Below are 11,597 nucleotides of genomic sequence, written 5' to 3'. Positions count from 1 at the left end.
AATTTTTTCAGAAGGAAAACAAAGACTTGGTGTTCTTTCATAATTTTTTTTGCAACTGCAAACATTATTTTTATATATATATATATATATTTATGGTCCATGTTATATATATATGTATAGGTATTATTATGCTAGTGAATTTCACTGGTGAGAGTTCATCTGAATCTTTTCTTCTGGTAATACACCTTCTTCTGTCCTAGGTTTCTAACCTTTTCACCATAAGATGCAAAAAGTGCCTAAAAGTGAAGTGTTAGCAGCTTACAGGTACGTTTCTCTGTTCTGCTGGTTGTTTTTTCACACCCGCCTCCCCCCCCACTCCCATTGTTATACTGAAGTAAATATTTGTCAGATTTTGCTATAGAAATTCAGGTTTAATCCACCACAGGCACAAAATACTTTCTAACAACATTAGTGTCCCCCAGAGTTGAAAGGCCGCGTCGTTGATACAGCATCTTGGGAAGGGAAAAAGGAAAATATTCAGATTTATTCTAGAGTTCTGCACTGTCTTTAGTGGGGCGTTTATTTATCAGGGCATATATTTAGCTACCTGCACACCCAAATCCCTAGTCTGTGCACAGCACGATGAGATTTACTGCACCTGCCTGCCAGGATAACCTTTGGCACCTGGACTTCCATCTGGTCCTCGTTCGCCCTTTGGAAAGAAAAAAAGAAAAGGCACAGAAGGTAAGGTGAATGTCACACTGGGGACCCCTTTTTAGCTGCTTCATTCTTTAAACCGGGGGGAAAGGAGAGTGGAATGGATTTACCTGATGTAAATTCACAGAAAGGAAGAAAATATTAAGGGTAGACAGTGGAATAAATTAATGAGGGGGGGGAAACACACAGAAGCCAAGTCAATAGGATCCATGCATTAAGCAAGTGTTGCTATTTCTCCTTCTCCCTCCCTTTGCAGTGAAAGCAGCAGATAGTTTGAAACAAGGAGGCTAAGAGAAGGTGTAAGGCTGCATCTATATCTGGCATATGGAACTGTTTTACTGGTGGGGAAGCACTGCCAAAATTCTTCAAAACTAAATGGATTCATGTATAATATCCTTTAACATCATTGCTAACAGGGCCTGCTATTCATTGCCTTTTTTTTTTTCTTCCCTGAACTGCAAACATCAGACTTAACCAAATAAAGAGGAGGGAGAAAAGGGGAGAGGGGGAATGGGCTTTGGGAGGGGAATTACATGTTAGTACTTAATACGATGTGGTTAGTAAACTCCAGGTGAAATTAATGTAAAAGGAAAAATAAAGGGGGAGTAGGGTAAGCTGGCATTTCTTCCACCATGTAAACTTGGTTGAGCAATAAAAAAATATATAAATTAAGTTTAGAAACTCTAAGGCTGTCTCCTCCCACCGACCTGCTGCTGCTCTGTCAGTGTACGTGCACAGCTGCCGGCAGCACGGGCGTTCACTGCGCATCGCCCAGTGGAGCAAGCAGCCCCTGGAAGGAGCTGGCTGTCCACACTGAGCAGGCTGGACAGGATCCAAACGAGCATCAGAGTCAGCAAATCCATCCCTCTTTAAAGGTTCAGTGTTGGAAACTGGGAAGACTCACCTGGTCTCCAGGGTGACCTGGTGGTCCGGGGTAGCCTTTATATCCCTGTTGAAATAGGATGGAAGAGAAGATTAATAATTTAAAAAAAGAATAATGAAATAATCTTGTTTTGGTTTGAATGTTTCTTTGCAGGTGCGAGTAAAGTTTGAAGGAGAATCAGGTCTTTAGATATGGGACAGCACTACACAATCACACAAACTTTTCATGAGCTGCTTTGTGCTTGTATCACCCAAACCCTGCCCACGTCCCTGGATTCTGCTGCAACACAGAGTGGCAGCAGCAGCCTGCGCCTGCTGGGATGTAGCCTGGTGGTTCCTCAAGAAGAATTTGCTCCATGAACAGATTTAGAGTTGTATCTACACTCAGATCTGTCTTTTTGTAATCTACACCTTGAGCAAAGCTATCCTTAATCCTTAGGAATCCAAAGGCTTGTAGGGTGAAACGTTAGATTTGGGCAAGTTGGGGAAATACACAACATGAGTCACTCGCAATTCAGAGCGCTCACTTTTGCTTTAGAACTTGCCATAGGAAACACCAAAATATCAATTTACTGTCATTGGAAACTTCAATTGTGTTTCTAGCTTGAATTTGTCTAGCTTCCAGCTTTTCTAATCTAATTATTACACGGTATGACAAGATCCAGGGTCCTTCATTATGAAGCTACCTAAAACGGTGAGCAAGCTGTCTCTTAACCTGCTCTCTGCTGAATTAATTAGAACGTGTTTCTTAATCCAGCTTGCTAGCTGGCAAGTGTTACAGGCTTCAAATCATTCTCACAGGTCTTTCATAAACCTGCTTCAGTTTTTTAGTGGTTTGTTTTTGTTTTTTTGGGGGTTTTTTTTGAGATGCAGACCCTGGAACACGACAAAAGCAGCCTGTTCAACTGCAGACTGATCAGTATGTATTTTAAGAGAGTTTGCTTTCTCCAGGATTTACCTAGAACTCTCTTCAAACATTGAGTAAATTCTGCAAGTGACAGGCACTTTAGATTTTTTTTCTCCCCCTCTCTTTTATTATCTTGCTTAAGTTATTTAAAACAAACTCATTTCAATGAAGTGGCATTAGAGCAGATCAGAAGATCTGATGCAGTTACAGAGATAGCTGCTTAGCTGGGCTACTAGCAAGATTAAAAAAAAGGGCAGAAAACTTAACTTGAAACAAAAGGAGAGAGAAAATAAACAAGAAAAAAATCCTTGCACAAATACTACAGAAATAACAAAGTGCTTTCAGGGTGGGTTACAATTGTGAGTTGTAACTCAGTCTCTGTTACTCACCCTGTCCCCAGCCAGGGCTCTGGGTTCCTACTGCCTGTCTGCAAAGCCCACAGGGGAACATCCCCCTGCTCTGGAAGCTATAACCAAACCCTGGTTTGGCCAAGGGCTTGGCCTTTTGCTTCACTCACCAGATGAACCCAGACCTGGTTCTTGCTCTCAGGTCCACACCTCTACTTAACGGCTTTTTTATTCTTCCCATGGGCTATTCTAGACCTGCAGCCTAAGCCTTCACTGGCGGAGGTATGCAATGTTCTCAGCCATCCTGGCTACTACCCACTCCCCTTTGCATTCCTCCTTCCTCATTATTTCAGACATTTTGGCCTGGAAAAATGTTGATTCCCTTTTTACCGATTCTCTCCTGCTTGACCTTGCTGATGTATCACAGTCTACTCTCTTGACTGAGTTGGACCGCCTGAGAAGGTGGCTGACCTGAAAGACCATTTGGCAACCAGCTAGCCTTTACTTGAACCACCTAGAAGGTCCTTTTCCCAACTCTGTTAATGCACTTCAGCCAGTGGCTCCTAACTAGACGTGCCTCAGCAGCTCTTGGAGCAGGACCAGCAGACGGGACTCCCTGCCCCTCTCCAGGAATCTGCCCCATGAGATCCTCTTGTTTATCTTCTCCCTGGCTTCTCAACAGAGGCTCAGCATCAGCAGAAAGGAGGGAGGATGCTTCAGCCTAGCTGGGTGTCTGGCCTGTAGGTCAAGGCACATTGTGAAGGTCCAGACCCACCTGGGTGTGTAAGGTTCATTATTGGTACCACCCACCCCAGGAGCATGGACCAACACGTTGTGCAGATGGAGAGTGCCTGTTGTGCCCCCTCTCACCTCTTCCAGAGAGCTGCCAACAGAAACAGCCCTGGGTTCAGCATCTCCAGATATGCCCTGGGATTTAGCTTGGAGCCCATGGGATTTCCTCCTGGGGCATCTGCCCAGCCTTCAGCCACAGCCTAGAACAGGAACTACCTTTGTCTCCAGAGAGCTGAAGCACCTACTTCCATAGATACAAACACTCAGAGATATCTTGCTCCCTCCACTGATAAGAAAGAGGTGCCTAGCTTAGCTGTACTGAATCATTCTGCTCTGTCTGGGTTCCCGCAGAACCACCCAGATGTCCACCCAGAGCCAGTGGTGAGATGATAGCCCCTTGAGATGCTCAAAGCACATCCTGAGCTAAAGCATGCACCAAGCATTGCATTGCTGTCGCTAGAAGGGTAAGTGAATGACACTTAAGTTAAATGTGTAGACACTCTTAATACTGTTGCATCCTATCAAATATCCTTCTCACTATATATAACGAGCTCTGGGAAGCTTTGAACATGTGTTTCTTTATAGTATACTGCAGTTATTTCTGTCTCAGGTTAATTACAGCGAGGAGGAAACAGAAAAGCTTGTGTATGCTTTTAAAGTTGGCTGCAAAGTGAAAGTATTTACCTGCTAAAATCCCCTTCAAATAGCACTAAAACGACAGGGCAGAGGGTATGAAAACAACTGCATTTGCTCTGTTATCCAAACACTTCCTGATGATTACAGGGTGTTCAACACAAAGGGCTGTGATTTAGAAAGGAAATTGCACTCCAGTGAAGGATTTACTCATCTGTGATGATATTTATAATCCACACTCTCCTAGCTAAAAAGGATCAACCTGCACTTCGATAGGAAACGTGGAGAGTAGAGAGGCCAACAAATGAGATCGGCATGACAGGATGTGTTTTGAAGCCCTGACCTATTCCCAGCTCTGTCTCTACTCTCTGAGTAACTTTAACAAAGCTTTTTCTCTCTCATTGCTGCTGTCTTCTACAGCCTTGCACTTTGCTACAACCATTTTCTCCTCCACAGTATTTGAGGCTGGGAGCAATGACAGTGCTCTGCTGAGATTTATCTGCAAAGCAGCTGTAGTCTGCAGCTCACAAACATAAGCCAAAACCCCCAGATACCTTGTAGGCATCAGAGGGAAGGGCAGAGGGGACAGCCAAGTCCTGCCACCGTAACAGAGAACTGCTAGTCAGCAAAAGCAACATTTGCTCTGCATGGAGAGGACGAGAATTACAACTGCTGCTTGAAAGGTAGTTTCATACACGTGTCGATGAGTGCAGGCAAAATGACTTTGGGGGTGCTCTGAGATCATACTCTCCAGTCCTACAAAGAGCAGGACAGACACAAAGGTCTGCAGGCGCTGTGGTGTGAGCCACACTACCCAAACCCACATGCTCCTTAGTTGGGGTTCCAGTTCACGCTGCTGAGCCAGTTGTTTCATTTAGTGGGAAAAGTATCTGTTTCCCCTGGTGCAATATTTTGCCTTTTTAAAAGTTTCTACATGGTGTTTTCAGATCAAAGCCCTCAGAGCTCTTTTCACAGTCCCTCCATGGAGTGAGCAGGAGGGATGTCCATTTCCAAGGCGTTGCTGTTTTCTGGTAGCCAAGATGTTTTGCCCACCTTCAGCCAAACACCAGCATATTTTCACTGGGAGAATGCCAGCAGGGAATCCAGATACAAAAAAAAAAAATATTTCCAAACATTTCTCCAACAGCTGTAAATTTTTTCTTAATGCAGGATGCTAATAAAAGCCAGGTTACACCAAAAACACTGCCAGACTAGTGCTACTGGGAGGTGGGTTTTTTTTAAGCTACACCAAAGGAAAAATGTCAGCATCCAACTTGCTCATTACTTGAAGAAACAGAAGCATACTCCTGCCTTCACCCTGTCCTGGGGGAGCTCAAATCAGATGTGAAGGCCATGTGCTGGATGTAGGAATGTTTGTTCAATCTCCTATTCCTTCTCCAGTTTTTCCACTATGAGTCCTTGCACTCCTGACATTGCATTTTGCTGACCGTAACCACAAGGTTTTGTTTTATGAGCTGTTATACTAGGAAAATGGTATTCTTTGCACCCTATTTGTTAGAACTTGTTTGTGACAGAAAAAGATCAGTAATTAATCACTCCACAGTTCCTAGCTCCACACAGCACCCCAAGCATGAACAGCCTTGGGAGTAGAAAAATGAACCCAGCCCCTACTCTTGGCAATTTGATTCCAATATAAAGCATACAAAGGAACAATGATGGAGAGGGAGGGTTTCTTTCAGCTTCCTCCACACCTTCTTTCTCTCCCCAGAGTCTTACAGCATACCTGAGTAGGTGTTTGTGTGCAGCTAATTGGCCTGAAGAACAGTATATCTTCAACTACCCATTGACTGATGAAGTGATTGAAACAAGATGCTAATTTTAACTGTTCAGCTCAGCTATGTCAATATTGGCTTGCTGGGAAGGGGAGTCATGTCTGCTGAGCCCAACTACCAAACAGCTCCTTGCAACAGATCCAGCTGCCAAAGAAACAAACCAACCTACCAACACAGCCAGGCACTGGAAGGTCAACTGTTGTGTCCTTGATATATAAAAGACATGAGCTGAAGGTATGGATTGCTAAAGTATTGCTGTGCAGACTTGCACGCATTAATAAAAGCACACACACTGCTGCAACATGAAGGTAGGGGTGGATCTTGTGCTCCATGCTTCTGTATCCTTTTCTAGGCATAGGTGTGTTGTTGGTCATGTTAATGATGTTGAAACAGTATGGAAGCAAATAAGATAAAACCTGACTAGTGCCATCAGTCTCCCAGCAAAGCAGAGGGAAGGCATACAGATATTTTTTTGAAATGTGCTTTACCAGGAGAAACAATCAAGGTTTCCTTGGAATGTCTAAACCTGTTCTGAAACCAACCTTTGAGTATTGATGCTGGTTACAGATCCATTAAGTTGCCATATTGGCTGCACTAGACCTAAATTCAGTTTTCTGATGAAGACCCAGTGTCACGGTGGGTGCAGTGCAATGGGACATGGAACACAAAGGAAGAACAGAAATCTGGATCCAGAATTTCATCTCATACTCTTACAGTTTTGCTGGTACAACATTTAGATAGTTACTTCAGCCCTATGTCCCCATTTAGACACCTGCGAAACAGGCATAAAACTTCTTTGCTGGGTACTAGGACTTAATTAAATCATTCAGGGAGTTAGAGGAGAACATTTTAAAATAAAAAGAGTGATCTAATTCACTAGAAAAGAACATACTCCTACCTTTCTACCAGGTGGTCCAGGGAACCCAGTCAAACCAGGTAAGCCCACGTCTCCCTGTAGGAAGCAAGCAAGTTGCATTAGTTTTCAGCAATGTTTTCCCAATGCCTAGGGTACTGTTGCTGAAATAATTTGGTGACAATAGCAGCCAACTATTGATAATCCTGATTCTAATCACAACTTCTGAAAAACTGACTGGATAAGAAGTGTGGATTTAGACATCATCTCTGTTAACTGGCTCATATAAATAATGAACCCAGTTAATTAACGGCAGCTGCTGCTAGAGTCCAGCTTTTTGCCAGCAGAATAAATGTTTTTGGTTTTTTTTTCAATGATCTCATTCAGTCACATGCTTCATTTGCCTTTTGATAGGCATCTGAATCGCCAAGGCAAGAAAATTTTAGCTTTTAAATGCAACAAGAACAACAGATACCTCCTGCCAAATCCTGTGATTGTGCTCACACTCTGCTACTGCACTGGCTCAGCCCACGGCTCCAGTTCAGATGGTGCTGATGGTATAATGATTTAACCTGCCCATATGACATGGATTGAACCTTTGCAGGCTGCTGGTGGGAGAGTTTTTTCAGTGACCTGTACTTTTGAAAAGGGATTGCATCACATCCCAGCTGGCGTACCCACATCATCATAGGAATGGAGAAGCACTTTGCTGTGAGACCTCTCTAACACCCAATCCCTTTGTACAAGCCCATTTTGGCCTCCTTTGATTAGGATCAAAAAACCCTTTAGAGTCTCTAACCCTGTGCTGTGCCTTCTTACTGAAAATACATTTGGAATATCTAGCTTGAAAATTAGGCATCACTCCAAACTCCTGCTGGAAACTCCTTGTTTCTATTAAAGCTAACAGGAATAAAGCCTTGTTAACATGAGCTAAAAGTGATCTGGATCTCTCCCTTTCTTACACTGAGCATGCTTGCAAGAAAACAGTTCCAGACTCTGCGGGTAGATGATTTCCATGTGATGCTATTCCGATGCAGTGTACCAGAAATTTCAAAAGGCATCTCGTGCTGTTAAGTTAAAAACATCGTTTCAGACTTGGCCTTCTCAATGTCTTCTAGCGTCACCCTCCATCTTGTATTTGTGTGGCTTGCTGTGCTTCTGGAGGCATCTGGTTTCAAATGAAGGGTCTAAGTTCTTCATGGCTGATGCTTTCTATTAGCTGCACATTTATAGCAAGGCTTATGATGAAACGGAGAGAACCAGGCTTCTTATCCCGGACATGAGTTATGAAGTACTGTGCAGGCACCACTGAAAGAACTAATTGAGGTAGATGTTGTGGAGCCCTGATTGCTCTACTATTCATTTCTAGACTTCTGTGAGGCCTTGTTGCCTCAGTGAAAATTGCTCAGCTATGAAACAGCAAGAAATGGGAGCTGTAATTTATTGAAAAGGATTAGCAGAACTCTGATCTTTAACAGTTGCTAAATCCAGAAACCATCTACACTCACCCATTGTGTGTGCTGTGTTGACTTGAGTAGAACTTGGTGGAAAGGGTTCTGGTTATCACACAGCAGGGTCCGTGTGTTGGCAGTGCAATGGTCTGAGAAGCCTCTCTTTCTCCACCAGTGGGACAGCAAGGCTGCTCTCAGAGTAGTGATCTGCTGTGGGCTGAGTACGTCATGTGAGGCAAAGCACTGTTTCTCAGCTCCTCAGCAAGAGCATCCTTTCCTTTGCCTTTGAGATTTTTATTGCTTACACTGGGGTTGCCTCTTTCTACGGCTGCATGCTCAGAGCTGGCAAGATGTGCTGTGTCTCATATGCGCTACTTCAAATATTTAGCTTAAGTAGCCACATGCTTGCAGCAGCAGGGACTTAAATTTGGGCTGCAGATTGTGCATAAGATGGATAAACATCTGGACAACAAAAAGCTGTGTCAGCACACACTTCAGTGCGCTGTGGTTGATACCTTAGCTAACTCTCTAGTCCTGAATCTGGGGTCTAAATCTGAATTTTCAGTCCTAAGTCTACTGGAGTAGCTGTGACGCTTGTGGCTGCAGTATGGACTCTCTCCATCCTGTATGCACAGGGCTTACAGCACACTGGGGTCCTGATGCCTGGGCACTCTGGGCAACTTCTTACCTTCTGGCCATTGCGAGCTTTTCCAGGCGACAGCCCAGGATCACCTTTCTGACCCTGAAATGAAAAACTTTAATTAATGACATAATCCAAGGACCCAGTCCACAGATGTGGTTCTACTTGCACCAAGCCTCTAAATTAGAACAACATTTTGGTTTATCTCTGTCTTGCCATGACATCCCAAACGTATTAAAGTCCCTGGGTGTAACTGTTTTGCTGGGGCTGGTTTTGGTGAGTGATTGCTGCTGCTGAAGCGTTGAGTTTTAAATAGTATTTGACAGTATTAAATTGACTAAAGAAAAGATAACTGGAAGAAGGCAATGTCAGGACTTTTGATACTTATTAGACTAGACAGCTGTGATTTCTTCCTTGTCTACAAGTACCATCACAAAAATAATTACCAAGCCTATTACTGTAGCTAAACCATCCTTCTTAACAACTTGCTAGTTGCTGTTGCTTTTTTAACTGTGGGGAACAGATAAAACTGCAGAGAAAGTTACACTAATTAGACACTACCAGCAGCCAGAGCAATTGTGAAGCTTTCAGGCTGGCAGAAGAAAGAGGCACACTTTATGTTAAGTGGCAGTATTCTTTATTTTCCTTTTTAACAACCGTGATGAGAGAAATTACAATTTAAGACTGTGATCTTCTGATGAACACAGGCTGGAATTTCATCAAAATTTGAACATCTAATTCTAGTAGATTCCTTTGAAAAATCACAGTCTGAATTCTTAGAAGGTGGAAAGGTGATGTGTGCAACTAAGGGGGTGAGAGACAGATGTAGGAAAAATTATAAGACATTTGAAGCACACCAGATTCTTTTGGCAAGGGGGAAGTAAGGCTTAGCACACAAAGAAGCTTAGGTCTGTATAACATCTCTTCTGATACCATTAGGACACAGGTATCCCAGTATCCATATCCCAGGCCATTTAACACCCCTGGGATCATAAACAAGTTACAACCTCTGTGTGCCACATCAGCAGCACGGGATTCAAACCCAACCACCAAGCACAGGACAGTTGTGAGGGTTAATTAATGGTTGTCAAGGAAAGCGCTTGGAGGGAAGGTGAGACCCTACAAAGGAGCAATGGTATTTATTAACTGGCATTTCTCATTAGCAGCACAAACGTCTAGTTACAGCTAGCTGAGCAGCTTTTTCATGCAGCCTCATGGTGACTACATTCGACACCTACTTCCCACCTTTCACAGAGTGTAAATCTCCCCTTCTCCACCATCCACCACAAGCTGTGAGGTTCAGGGAGTGTGACTACATGGCTCTGGACTGTAGGGAGCACTGCTGATTCAAGGCAGATGCGTCTGCGCAAATTCTGAATGAAGGCTGCCGGGTTTCCAAACAGTACATGAAGTCATGCAGATAATCTTGCTTTGCATGCAGCTGTTATCAGGGCAATTCTCCCGCTCTTTGAGCTTCAGAGAGGTCAGTGGGTGCTATGACTGCTTGGAACAGATTAGAGCAGTCCTCAAGATCACAGAGTATTAATTTCTACTCTGCAAAATTAATTTACTGCAACAGGCAGATACCCACGGCTCTCTAAATCTTGCCATGTGCTCAATGCAATGACTTGGAGCCATGTAAAGAAATATAAACCTCTTACATTTTATCCTGGAAAGCTCCAGATCACATTAGCAAAGAGTGTGCTTTGCATCACGGTTCTGTGTCCAACACTGCTGAGACCATCACACAGGTGAAGAACTCAGCCACAAGTAGGATCACTCTTCACTAAGATTAATCATCAAGATGGTATCAGGGCCAGAGAGAACGGATGCCTGGATGCTGAGGGATTAAATTGTGGATTAATTGCCCAACTCTTCTTGCACAGCAACCACAACAAGGGAATTAGCCTAAGCCTTGTCCATCATTAAGCCACGGCATCTTGCCCACAAGCTTCTCTCTTTCCCATCCCAGCTGACTGAGCCCACTACTCCCTCTTGTAAGGGAAGAAATTGTTTTCTTTTTTTTTTTCCCCCTACCTGGGAGAAATCTAGAACTGTACAATTTAAACACCTCAGCTTTGCAATCCTACTAATAGCATTTTAAACATCAGTGACCCAAACTGATGAGCTATCTTGGAGCCAAACCATTCACTGAAAGGAAAATTCAATTTTTCCTGGTGCTATAACAAGAGCTTTATCCAGAGCAGCTAACTAAGCAAACCACACTAATACCTGATGCCAAAAACCTCCAGATGAGAGAGGCAAACCCAGCTCTTGTAATGGCTTTCAAAAACACACTCTGTCTGACAACTAACCCTCCTCCCAATCTCAAACTCCATTAGAGCATCCTCAGAGATATACCCAATCATTAGCAAAAACACCCCCTCCTGCCCCTCCAGCAGCTTACAGGGCACACAGCCAGCCACAACCCTAGCCCAGCACATGTCTGCAGCCATTTAAGAGGTTATCTACTATAAGCAGTCTTTGCTAACTAGATACAACAGCAATTTTGCAACTGCCAAGGACAACAAACACTGCAAAAAGTGGCAAGAAGCCTCTGTTAAGCAGTTGAGGATTATAAATTTCTGAGAAAGCAGGATGGGCAAAATTCTCAGGTGGCACGAGCGGGTGTAATGCCACTG

General features: G+C 43.6%; 1 long non-coding RNA gene across 1 annotated transcript in view; it reads right to left on the bottom strand.

Annotated features, from left to right (window-relative positions):
- Positions 1-496: 496 nt before the first annotated feature.
- LOC104525265 (uncharacterized) overlaps positions 497-11,597 on the bottom strand; it is a 31,530-nt gene continuing 20,429 nt past the window's right edge. Inside the window, exons 4-7 of the long non-coding RNA XR_728018.1 lie at positions 9,004-9,057; positions 6,910-6,963; positions 1,562-1,606; positions 497-652 (exon numbers count right to left, since the gene is read on the bottom strand). This is a non-coding gene — a long non-coding RNA (uncharacterized LOC104525265). The remainder of the gene's footprint in view (positions 653-1,561; positions 1,607-6,909; positions 6,964-9,003; positions 9,058-11,597) is intronic.

This window comes from Antrostomus carolinensis, unplaced genomic scaffold (assembly GCF_000700745.2).
Source record: "Antrostomus carolinensis isolate BGI_N321 unplaced genomic scaffold, ASM70074v2 scaffold2515, whole genome shotgun sequence".
NCBI classification, from domain to species: Eukaryota; Metazoa; Chordata; class Aves; order Caprimulgiformes; family Caprimulgidae; genus Antrostomus; species Antrostomus carolinensis.
The sequence above is the reverse complement of the archived record's forward strand: the minus strand, read 5'-3'. Positions and strand labels throughout refer to the sequence as shown.